Here is a 10,671-nt window from a genome sequence, read left to right on the forward strand (position 1 = left end):
CTGTCCTCACCGACAAATTGCATGATTAGGACACTGAACTCGGCAAACTAGAGTTGTCTCTGCTACTATACCGTCCCCTAAGAAGACCACAGGGAATTCACCTCGTCTCTTTATTTTAGTGTCCTCATCCATGATTTGGAAGGCAGCTATGCTCACCACTACACCACCAACGCTTCTAAGTTTATGACCTTTTTTTCTTTCTTGTGGCACTGGGGTTTGAACTCAGGGCCTCACATTTGCTAGACAAGCACTCTACTACTTCAGCCATTCTGCCAGCCTCATCTATGATTTGCAATGGTTTTAATTACTCATTATGAAGAGCTGCTAGGATAAATTATATAAATAAACCTTTATGAGTAAGATGAAGTAAAGGATTATACATGCCCAGAGGAATCCCACTATAAAACAGGGAAGTGGCAATTATCCTCAAGGAAATACAACACATCTCAAACTGAGTCTCCTGAAATGTGTTACTGCACTCAGAAGACACTTACAGCCATGCAGTTATAGTGTTCAACACGGGTCATGGCTGCCCTTCAACGCTCGCCCTGCTGCTGCTCCATTGCAGGCTACACTTTGTTAGCTCTGTGTATTTTCTTTGTTCTTCTGCAATTGGTGCTGGTAACGAGGCTGGGAATATGATACAGCTCTTTGAACTATGCAAGATTAAAATTTAAAATTCCATGCTGACTGTGGAAATGCCAATGAAACCTCTAGCACATTCGAGAACAGGCCTGTAGTTTGCAGGGCTTTGGAAACTTACAGCTCATGAATGCTCGACTGTGCAGCACTCATAATGAACAAGGCCAGGTCTAGAGTTACGTGTAAGTCGCTGCAGTTATTTCTAAGGTCACTTATTCTTGAGAGCACGCGTTCCCCCGTTGGAACACTGAAGCCTTGTTTTATTAAGGTAAAATGGATTCCATTCCAAGTACTGTTCCTAAAACTAGCCACAGGGCCTCATCCAAACTAACGTTTATTGCCTTTTCACGGCATTTGCTAAAATTCACATCTTCAAAAGTCTGTACCAAAAAGGCCCCAAGGAAAATCACTTTCAGTGTGACCACAACGTCTTTTTAGTTTCTTCACCGCATTAACTGGCATCCTCAAAGACAAAATTAAAATGTATTTTAAATAATGAAAATATTCTTCATTCTCGCAGTCAGAGAATCCTTTCCTTCTGTTACATTAACTGGGGATGGGGGCAGTGATTGAAAACATGGCATTGGCATTTAGGTTCTAGCTGGACCAGTTACTTTCATGCATCCTAAGGAAAGGAGGCTAACACTAACTACTGCCCGGGCTTGTGTGAGGAGGGGTGGGAGGGGATGCTGCCTGGAAGCCCATTCTCTCCGCCTATTTGGAGTCAGACGCACAGGTGCCTTCTGGAAGCCCAAGGGAGTTTACTGTGTTGGTAAGAACTGAAAACATAAAAGATGTGTACAAAGCTTCAACCATTGTTTCCACACTGAGAAGAAAATGGAAGAAACCAGGTATTTATGCTGACCCAAATTTTCCCATTAACTAATTGTGTTGAGAAAATACATCTTTTTTTGGCAGTACTGGGGTTTGAACTCAGGGCTTTGTTGCTTGCTAGGCAGGCACTCTATCACTTAAGCCACACCTCCAGCCTTTTTACCTTTGGTTATTTGGGGGGATAGGGTCTTGCTTTTTGCCTGAGGTCGGCCTGAACTATGATCCTCTTATTTATACCTTTGACATAACTGGGATGCCAGACATGTTGCCACCATGCCCAGCTTTTTTATTGAGCTGGGGCTCTCGCTAATTTTTTGCCCAGGCTAGCTTCAAATTGAGAACCTCCTGATCTCCACCTGCTCTCCCAAGCAGCCAGGATTACAGCTGTGTGCCACCATTCCCAGCTACAACACATCCTTTTAGCAGAATTTTGTGTACCGCTGTGAAGACATGGATAATGAGGTACAATGTCTATGCAGTAACAGTCACTCTTTTTGTTTAAATACTGTAATACCTCTTCAGTAAAAGATTCCAGTTTTACCCCCTGCAATATAACCAGCCATGTCCCCTCCTCAACTAGAACACAAGACTCCATTCTTCTGGGAATGGAGATCCAGAACTTCTTAGTACCTGTCACTGAGACACTCACTGTAGCAGTAAGGCCCAGCAATAAAAATTATTACCTATACTCGTTGAGTCTGAGAACAATGAAAATTTATTTTCTAATTTATTCACCTTCGATCACTAAGGAAAGAAATGTGTGTACTAGTGGGATCACATGTACTTACTAATTCACGCTCTTTATTCTTTTTTAAAAAGTCTTTTTTGGAAAGTCTCTAAGTTGAATTCCTTATTATTACCTTGAGATATTAGTAGACAGGGGCAGTAATGCATTATGATTTACCTAATCCAGCTGTGTCTGCTATTGGGCAATAAGTCTCATTCCCTTTAGGAAATGAAACTTTTTTTAAAAACTTGGGACTGAGGTTTGAACTCAGGGCTTCGCATTTGCAAAACAGCCACCTAACAGCTTGAGCCACACCTGTAGTTCACACCTGCAGTCCATCTTACTCTGGTTATTATGGAGATGGGGTCTGCAGAACTATGCCTGGCTGCCTCAAACCTCATTCCTCCCAATCTCAGTCTCCAAAGTAGCTGGGATTACAGGCATGAGCCACCAGTACCCCGCTCCAAAACATTTTTTCTTTTTTGGTGGCTCTACCACTTGAGCCACTCCACCAGCAAAAGAATTTCTTAAGCACAGAGAAGCTACTAAGATTTTTAACTTTGTGTGCGTGCGTGTATGCATGTGTGTGTGTTACTGAGGTTTGAACTCAGGGCTTTATGCTTGCTAGGCAGGCACTCTACTGCTTGCTTGAGCCATGTTTCCAGCCAGCCAGAGAGATTTTAGCTTCTATTTTGGTGACTCTCTAAAGACTCATTTCAGTTAAATGAGTTCCCTGCTTGCTATTTGTTCACAAACTTGCTTCGTGAGATGGTGAGGGCTGAATGAGTTACTGCTCAGGACTCCCCTAGACTGGTGCCAGCTGCATGAGTGCTCAATAAATGCCGGCAGTAAACAGATCACATCAAGGGGGGGGGGGGTTCTAAAAGAAAAACCCCAGATAAATAGAAATTTTACAGTGGGAATTTTAATATCTAGATTTTATTTCATCTTTTAAAAATTTATATAGGTAATTTAAACCCAAGGGATGAATACGATTTTTTTTCTTATTTTTTAGTAACTACTCAAAACATTGTCATAACAGTGACTTAACACCAAGTGCTGTGATTACTTCTAGAATTGAGGAGAAGATTCTTTTGGGGACTCAGAAGTTTAGGCAGATTCAGCTTATGGAACCATGTGATTACTGTAATCGACTTTTGGTATCCATGGATGCAGGAAACAACAGAAAAGGATGGATTCAGCGAGAAAACTGAACAGAGGTTTTCTTGTATAACTGAACTTGTTCCTCTCTGCTATGGTTTCATCTGCACTGCACACAATATAATCATTGGCATCTCTCTCTCTCGTTAATGTACTGGAGATTGGACCTAAAGCCTCGTGTTATCTCTTTTATTTACTTATTGTTTTCAACAGTATTGGGGGTTGAACTCAGGGCTTTGGGCTTGCTAGTCAGGCGCTTTACCATTTGAGCCATGCCACCAGCCCATCTCTTTCACACACACACACACACACACACACACACACACACGAATGATTAAATGGTTTGAGAAGCCTTAAGGAAGAGTAAGTGAGGGGGAAGAGGGTTGAATTTTACCAAGAGAAACAAGACTGGAATATTTTGAAATTGCTGAGTTACATCTTTCAAATATTGCTCTTTGATCTATATTTCTATCTCCAGAATGTCAGAACAAAGTGCTAAACACAAGTGAGGGTGTAATGTGACTCACTCACAGATAAACCAACTATAAGGACATGTCTCTCATTTATAGAAAATATTTCTTGGTGAATAAAAGAAGAAAGGAAGTTGTAGGAAACAGGTAGGGACATTTTCAAAGGACATGCAGTAAAGAGAAAAGTGTTAGGTGTGTGGTTGCAAAGTTCCAGCCAAGTGGTACTATCACCAACCTGTTGGCCAGGAAGGTGGCCACCGACCCTGACAAAGCTCCTAAATGTGGTGTCAACTGTGTACCAAGGCCTTGAAGAGGCAGGGTCTGAATTTTCCTTCCAGAAGTGAAATGCTAAGATTCTTTAAACACACACACATGTTTTTATAGTAGGAACAGCTTGAATAAAAAAGTAGATAATTCTGAAATGCTCACTTAGTAGAAAAATAATTTAAATACATAAGAAAAGTCATTTGAAAAATTTATTGTTTTTGGCTCAAGGCCACTACTAGACTTACTGGGCAGATGGTTTATAAAATATGAAGGTTGTGGGTGGGGTGCTCCATTTAGAAAAAGTAAATGCTATGTTTAAAAGAGATTTAGACAGCTTGAATGGACTACAATCCATAGGTAAAGAATGTAAGGTTCAGTAGCTAGAGTCAATTGTTACAGGCACAATTTCTTGTTTGATGATTCAATAAATATTTGCTTACTACATAGACAAACATATAAGTGAGGATTTCAACAGGAATTCAACAGGGAAAAGATCTTAGAGAATAGGGGTGGGGGAAGCAACACACAATGGGATCACCAGCACAGAACCAAAAAGTTAATTTAGGTTTTTAACACTAGAGAAAATGTGAAAATCAAAATCATTACTAATGTCTTGGACTGCCAGTTATGCTGGGAATTGGGAAGGTATGAACTGTCCATAACTAGGAAAGGTTATATATGAATGAGGCATGTAGGGATAATAACGCCAGATTTTATTGTCAGTGGTTTCAATTGATAGATCAGCAGATGATTTCAAAGCAACCCACCAGGCATAAGTTACAGAAAGTGTAATTGTAGTATTATTGGACTTGGGAAAGACGCTTGATGGGTAAAAATCATTTTTATAACATGACACATAATTCGGATGTTAACTAGATATTTAAAGAAATATTAACCTAGCTTAGAAATGAACATGATTAGTGATTCAGCATTTGATATAATGCATTTATGCAAGAGTTTTAGAAAAGCTTTATAGTAGATCACTTTTACTACCAAAAGTTATTATTTGGTGTTAGATTGAGTTTGCCATGCATATAATTATTAGCTATGTTTCCATAATACCAATTACAGCAAAAAATTAACTTCAGGAGTAAGTTTTAATTGCAGAAAAAGTTGCTGATAAGATTTAAGGGAAGTCACACCACCCAACTGATAGAAGATGTTTTAGACATAAAATATCAGCAGAATCAAGTTATACAGTTGTGCTTTTGCAAAGAAAACAATTCAGTCAGGCATGGTGGTATGTATGTGCCTGTGATAGCATCTACTTGGAAGGTGGTGGCAGGAGGATCCCTGACAAAGGCTGCCAGGGGCAAAAGCTGGAGACTTTGTGAAAAACAAACTAAAAGCAAAGGGACCAGGGTTATGGCTCAAGTGGTAGAGTGCTTGCCTGGCAAGTTTGAGTTCCTGAGTTCAATTCCCAGTACTACCAAAATGTGTATTTGTGGGGAGGGGACACCAATTCTAAACTGAAGCAAACTGGTGATTTGGAAACAGGAAATAGACAGAAGATCAAATTTATAACAAATATCAAGGTTTACGAGAAATCAGTTAAAGCATTAGCATCAAAGCAAAGGGTGCTTAGAGCCAACATGAGTCTGAACAAGGAAGTGCTATACTGCCCCTCAGCTGAGCTTAGGGGGCAGGGAGGTCAAATGGCTTTGGGGGCTCTGAAAGCGAAGGGTATATTTCTGATCTTAGAGAAGAGCTCCAGCTGGACTTTGGCAGTCACCAGAGCTCCTCAAAATCCAAGCATGGTCACACCAAAGCAGGAGCTGGTTCTCACACTCCTGAGAGTAGCAGGACAAATATCAGGGACCTTAACCAGCCCCACTACATTTCTGCCAAGGCCTCAGAGTCTCTCTGGAACAGCACAATGACCTCAGGGCACCCAGGAGAGGATGAAAGAAGAAACAAGGAGAGTTGTTGAAACGGACAGGACCTTATAGACAGGAATGTGCTTGCACAAGACCAACACTGAGCGTCAAACAGAGCAATATACATCTCTGGATGCCTGCCTAGGCAGAGGTCACCAAGACGAGGTAAGCACTCTCCACTCCAGGCTATAGCACTTTGAAGGGGAAAAGGGATTGAATCACATATTGCTGACTAGCTATCTGACCCAAGTTCATTTGTTCTTAAAGTCCTTCCTTTATAAGAATTGCAGGTATGGTGAGGTACAGGTGGGATATGAAACATTAGTGGCACCTAGGAGTTGAGAAGAATCAGAGGCTTGTGTTTTCAGCAGTAATGGTTTAGGTGATTGAGATGCCTCCTTCCACTAAAATAACTAGAAATACTTGTTATGCTATGAAATAATCCAATTAAAACAGCAAATAGCTGATAAAAAAAAATAGAAAGAAACTGCCAGGTCAAAATCTAAGGGAAAGCAGGAACTTAAAGAGGTGAGCAGGCAGGCAGGCACTTTTATCCTACAAGGGTCCTGTTGTTCATAGGAGGATATTTGAACTGATTTCAGCAGCCTCATTGGCGGAAGCAGAACAGAAATCAAAGCCCAGGACCCATACAAGTGCAGAGAATAAAGAGGCTTTCTTCACATTAAGCAGGGCTTTTAGGAGCCACATCCTAAAAATAAGGGTGAGCAGTAATAAACCCACCTCCCACTCTGAGACCCTCCCAAGAACAGCTGCTTTTGTATATAAAGACAGCATAGGTGGGGCTACCTGAGAGGTTTCATCCAGAAGCTAGGTCTTCTGTGCAAAACTGTGGCCTATGCTCACATCACCTGGGTGGGCTAAAACAGTGGTGAATTTAAGTTAAAGTGCTCCCTGATTAGAAGTGCAGCCAGGCACCTGGCAGAAAAAAAGCAAATCCTCCCTGAAGAAAGGCCATTATTCTAAGCCTCAAAGAATCCTTGCAAGTAATTTTTCAGCAGAAATGACAAATTCCTAGTCAAAAATAACCATACACAAGGACAGACAGATAAGATAGGAGAGCAGGGACTCTACTAAAAATATACATGCCAAGAACTAATTCATGCTTTAATGAACCCTGCAGCATGTATTCATTCACTTATTCCACATAGGTGTACTGAGCACCTACTCTGTGACAGGCTTTGCAGCAGGTGCTGGACATAGACAGTTTCAGCTGCCATATAAACAAGTCACCCAGGGGCTAAAAGCTCAGTTGAAATACCATTATATTGATTTTTTTGTCTCTACTTCCTGAGTTTTCCTAAGGCTTCTAAACACAGGTCTAAGGAGTGCCCGTTACCATCTTGTGATAGACTTTGAAATAAACACAAACCTCTTAGGACTGAGATTGACACCATTGATTCCTCTCTCAGATTTTCATTCCCTAAAAGTTCTATGGTTGAGCTAAGCCTAATTATACTCAAAGCAAACCATACAGCCACATGGATGAGCAGAAATGTGTAAAAGACAGAGACAGCTATCTCAGAGACATTAAACTTGAAGTTAACTAAGTTTATATTTAACTGTATGAAAGTCCAAACAGAAGACTTATTATGGGGAATAATAATGTGCATTGGGGAGCTTTGATTTTAAGGTAGATCTGGAACCAGGAAGGGTGGAGAGAAGTTAGGCCAATATTTACTTACACGTGGACTGCCTTTCCTAACCAAAGTTGTTGGTAAAAACTTGCTAATACAATATTTGGGTTACTTAGGTGTGTCTATCCTAACTATCCACCTGTGTTTTCTATCCATGCTTTTACAATAAAGATTCAAATGTCACCTCTATACTTCTTCATTTGTCTTCCCTTGTTAAATATTCCAGCAGTTGTCATTTACCAGGCCTCCAGAGAACAGTATGACCTCATGCTTCCCTCTTAAGTATGTCAAACCACAACAGTATAATGTAATAATGATAATACAAGTCAGCAGGTGTGGTAGTGCACACATGTAATCCCAGTACTCAGGAAGCTGAGGCAGGAGGATCACAAGTTTGAGGGCAGCCTGGGCTACATAGTGAGTTCCAGCCTGGCCTAGGTTATACAGTAAAACCCTGTCAATTATAACAATAACAGTAATAATAATAATAATGGAAGTCATATTATTATTTCATTTTACAGATGAAGAAACAACAGGCTAGAGAGGTGAAACAGAGGTGTAGAGGAGGTAGAACATGAGTGTGGCAGTTGTACAAACCTAAATTTAAATCATGCCCCACCCTTTGCATTTCTCCTCCCCTAGAGATGAGGCTCAGTGGTTATCTAACAGGGGTGCTGTTCGGATGAGATGACATTCAGTGTGTCTGAGGTGCATGGCAGTAGAAGGTGCTTGTTTCTCCCTCCTTCTAGTGACTCCTCATCTAGACATTTATGTCTTGCCTTAGGTAGTGTCTTCAAATGCTATTTCAGCGTTATATAGAATTTTTACAACAATGAAAATGCAGATAGTCCCTCACAGCTACAGCCTTATGATTTTGAATACACCTTCATTTCTTCCCAACATTGATTTGCTTGATCTTTTAGAAAGTAATGTAGGATCTCAGTCATTCTTTAAATTGGATGTTTTCCAGAACATCATAACATTATCTGTGAGTCTTGAAAAATGCTAATCAGGAAATGATGCAAGAAGGACCCAGCCTTTGCTTTCCTTTCTTTCCGGTCCTCTGGAGGCGCTCTGCCTATTTCCTTCCCTGGTAGCATTTCTCTCTCTGTCTCTCTCTCTCTCTCTCTCTCTCTCTCTCTTTCTGTGTGTGTGTGTGTGTGTGTGTGTGTGTGTGTGCAGGTGATGGGGTTGGAAGGTGGCCTAGGTTGGAGGTAAGTCAAGGGTGGAAGGGAGGGATATGACTAGTAGCTGTTCCTTTGGTTTCCATGGTAAGGATGGCTAGCACAGAAGGAATGTACCGTCTTCCTTTATAAAAAGAACATTTCATTTTTTCTCAAGCTTATGAAAAAAATCATCCTACACTCTTTCATTTAACCCCAAATTATTTGCTCTTCCTAGAGTAGTGTGAACTGAAAGGCTATAGTCATCCAGTGAGTAGACAAAAATTCTGGGAAAGATGTTTTGTTTTTGACAAAAATTTGCTAATAGAATATTTGGGTTATGTTTTTGGGTTTATACTAATTATCAGACTGTATCTTCTACGCAGGTTCAGTGTCACCATCTGGCACACAGAAGGAGTTCAACAAACATTTGAAGTTACTGCAGTGGCTTCTGTGACAATTGACTGTGCTCTACTGATAATAATAAAAAAAAATGTAATGATTCCTGCAAGTCCCTAAAAAGACTCACAGGCTGGCTTCTAAGAGGAGCAAGACTTTCTTCTCAAATCATTGATTAATTCACAGGCCACATGTGTAGACAGGTTTATTTTCATCTGCAAGATTTCCAAATACATTTTGAGTTAATAGCTAAGGCTTGAGAGATTTTATGTGTCCTTGCAGCTGGCTTGGTGTAGATAGTACCAATAGCACCTATCAGACCCTTTTGGGAACTTGTGTCAGTGGCTGCATTATAACTGTTAAATTCAGTAAAATTTCAGGTCGTGTTTCAGTAAGCTGCTTAGGGGATTAATTTAAACCTATATAGAGCACACACACACACACACACACACACACACACACCCCAATAAGAATTAAAAGACTCAAATTGTATAAATACAAAACCAATCTGTAGTCCTCAAATTCCTTCCTCACAATGGTGTAGAGTCCCCCTCTTTACCCCTCCACTTCCCAGGTTCTTGCTGAGGGGAGAGATGAAAAGGAGGGTCCACTCTCTGACTAATGCTTGGCAAAGCCCTCAACAGAACTGGAAGGGGTCTGGATGTGAACAAGGAGGTGAGAATAAACACCTACTGATAGAAAATTTGACTGCTACAGCATCTTGTCATTTATGACCTTGCAGAAATTAATGAGAATGAACTAGGAATTCAGGTGATTTCACTTAATATTTTAAAAACACATTACAAGGCTGAGAATCCCTCCACTTCAAAATCAACCCTGTAAGAGGCATCTATTCCAAATGAATCCCACTTTCTTCCTGGATCCTCTTGCTAGTCCACTGTGGTCCCCTAAAGTCACAAGAGTCCCCACCCTTTTCCCTTGCTGGTCAAGCCACACTTCCAGTCGGTGCACAGCCCTCTCCACTCTCCTTCCCTCATTCTTGATCCCCCCCATTCCGCCACTAATACTTAAGTAATAAGCAATGTATAAGAGTGATGAATATTTGTGGAGTACCACACATCTAACTATTTGAGAAAGGACTACTCATTTAGTTAACTACACAATCACTTGAAGTTTGCAGATGGTCCTCAAAGTGGAATGTTCAGCAGGCAGACCGCTGGGTGGGATTTTAATCAAGGCTTGTAGATCACATCAGAGGAAACCCAAATGCTGTCTGTAAGCCTCCTTTCAAGACTTAAGAGTCTACGGTTACTACTGCCATTTCCCCCTCCTTTACTGGGGTACAGTTGACAAACAGAACTTCTGCCGTGTACAGTGTATGTGTGTTGCTGGGAATTGAACCCAGGACCTGGCACACCGTACACAAGCTCTCTACCACTGAGCCACATCGCTAGTCCGACTGCTGGTATTTTTAAGGATGCGAACTTTGTAAGCCAGTGTTGCTATATGGGAAAG

General features: G+C 40.9%; 1 protein-coding gene across 2 annotated transcripts in view; it reads right to left on the reverse strand.

The window, feature by feature from the left end:
- The window catches only part of Papss2 (3'-phosphoadenosine 5'-phosphosulfate synthase 2), a 75,206-nt gene that overhangs the window by 63,653 nt on the left and 882 nt on the right, over nt 1-10,671 (reverse strand). The gene's annotated exons all lie outside the window — the stretch shown is intronic.

The sequence above is a fragment of the Castor canadensis genome, chromosome 7, assembly GCF_047511655.1.
Source record: "Castor canadensis chromosome 7, mCasCan1.hap1v2, whole genome shotgun sequence".
In the NCBI taxonomy this organism is placed as follows: domain Eukaryota; kingdom Metazoa; phylum Chordata; class Mammalia; order Rodentia; family Castoridae; genus Castor; species Castor canadensis.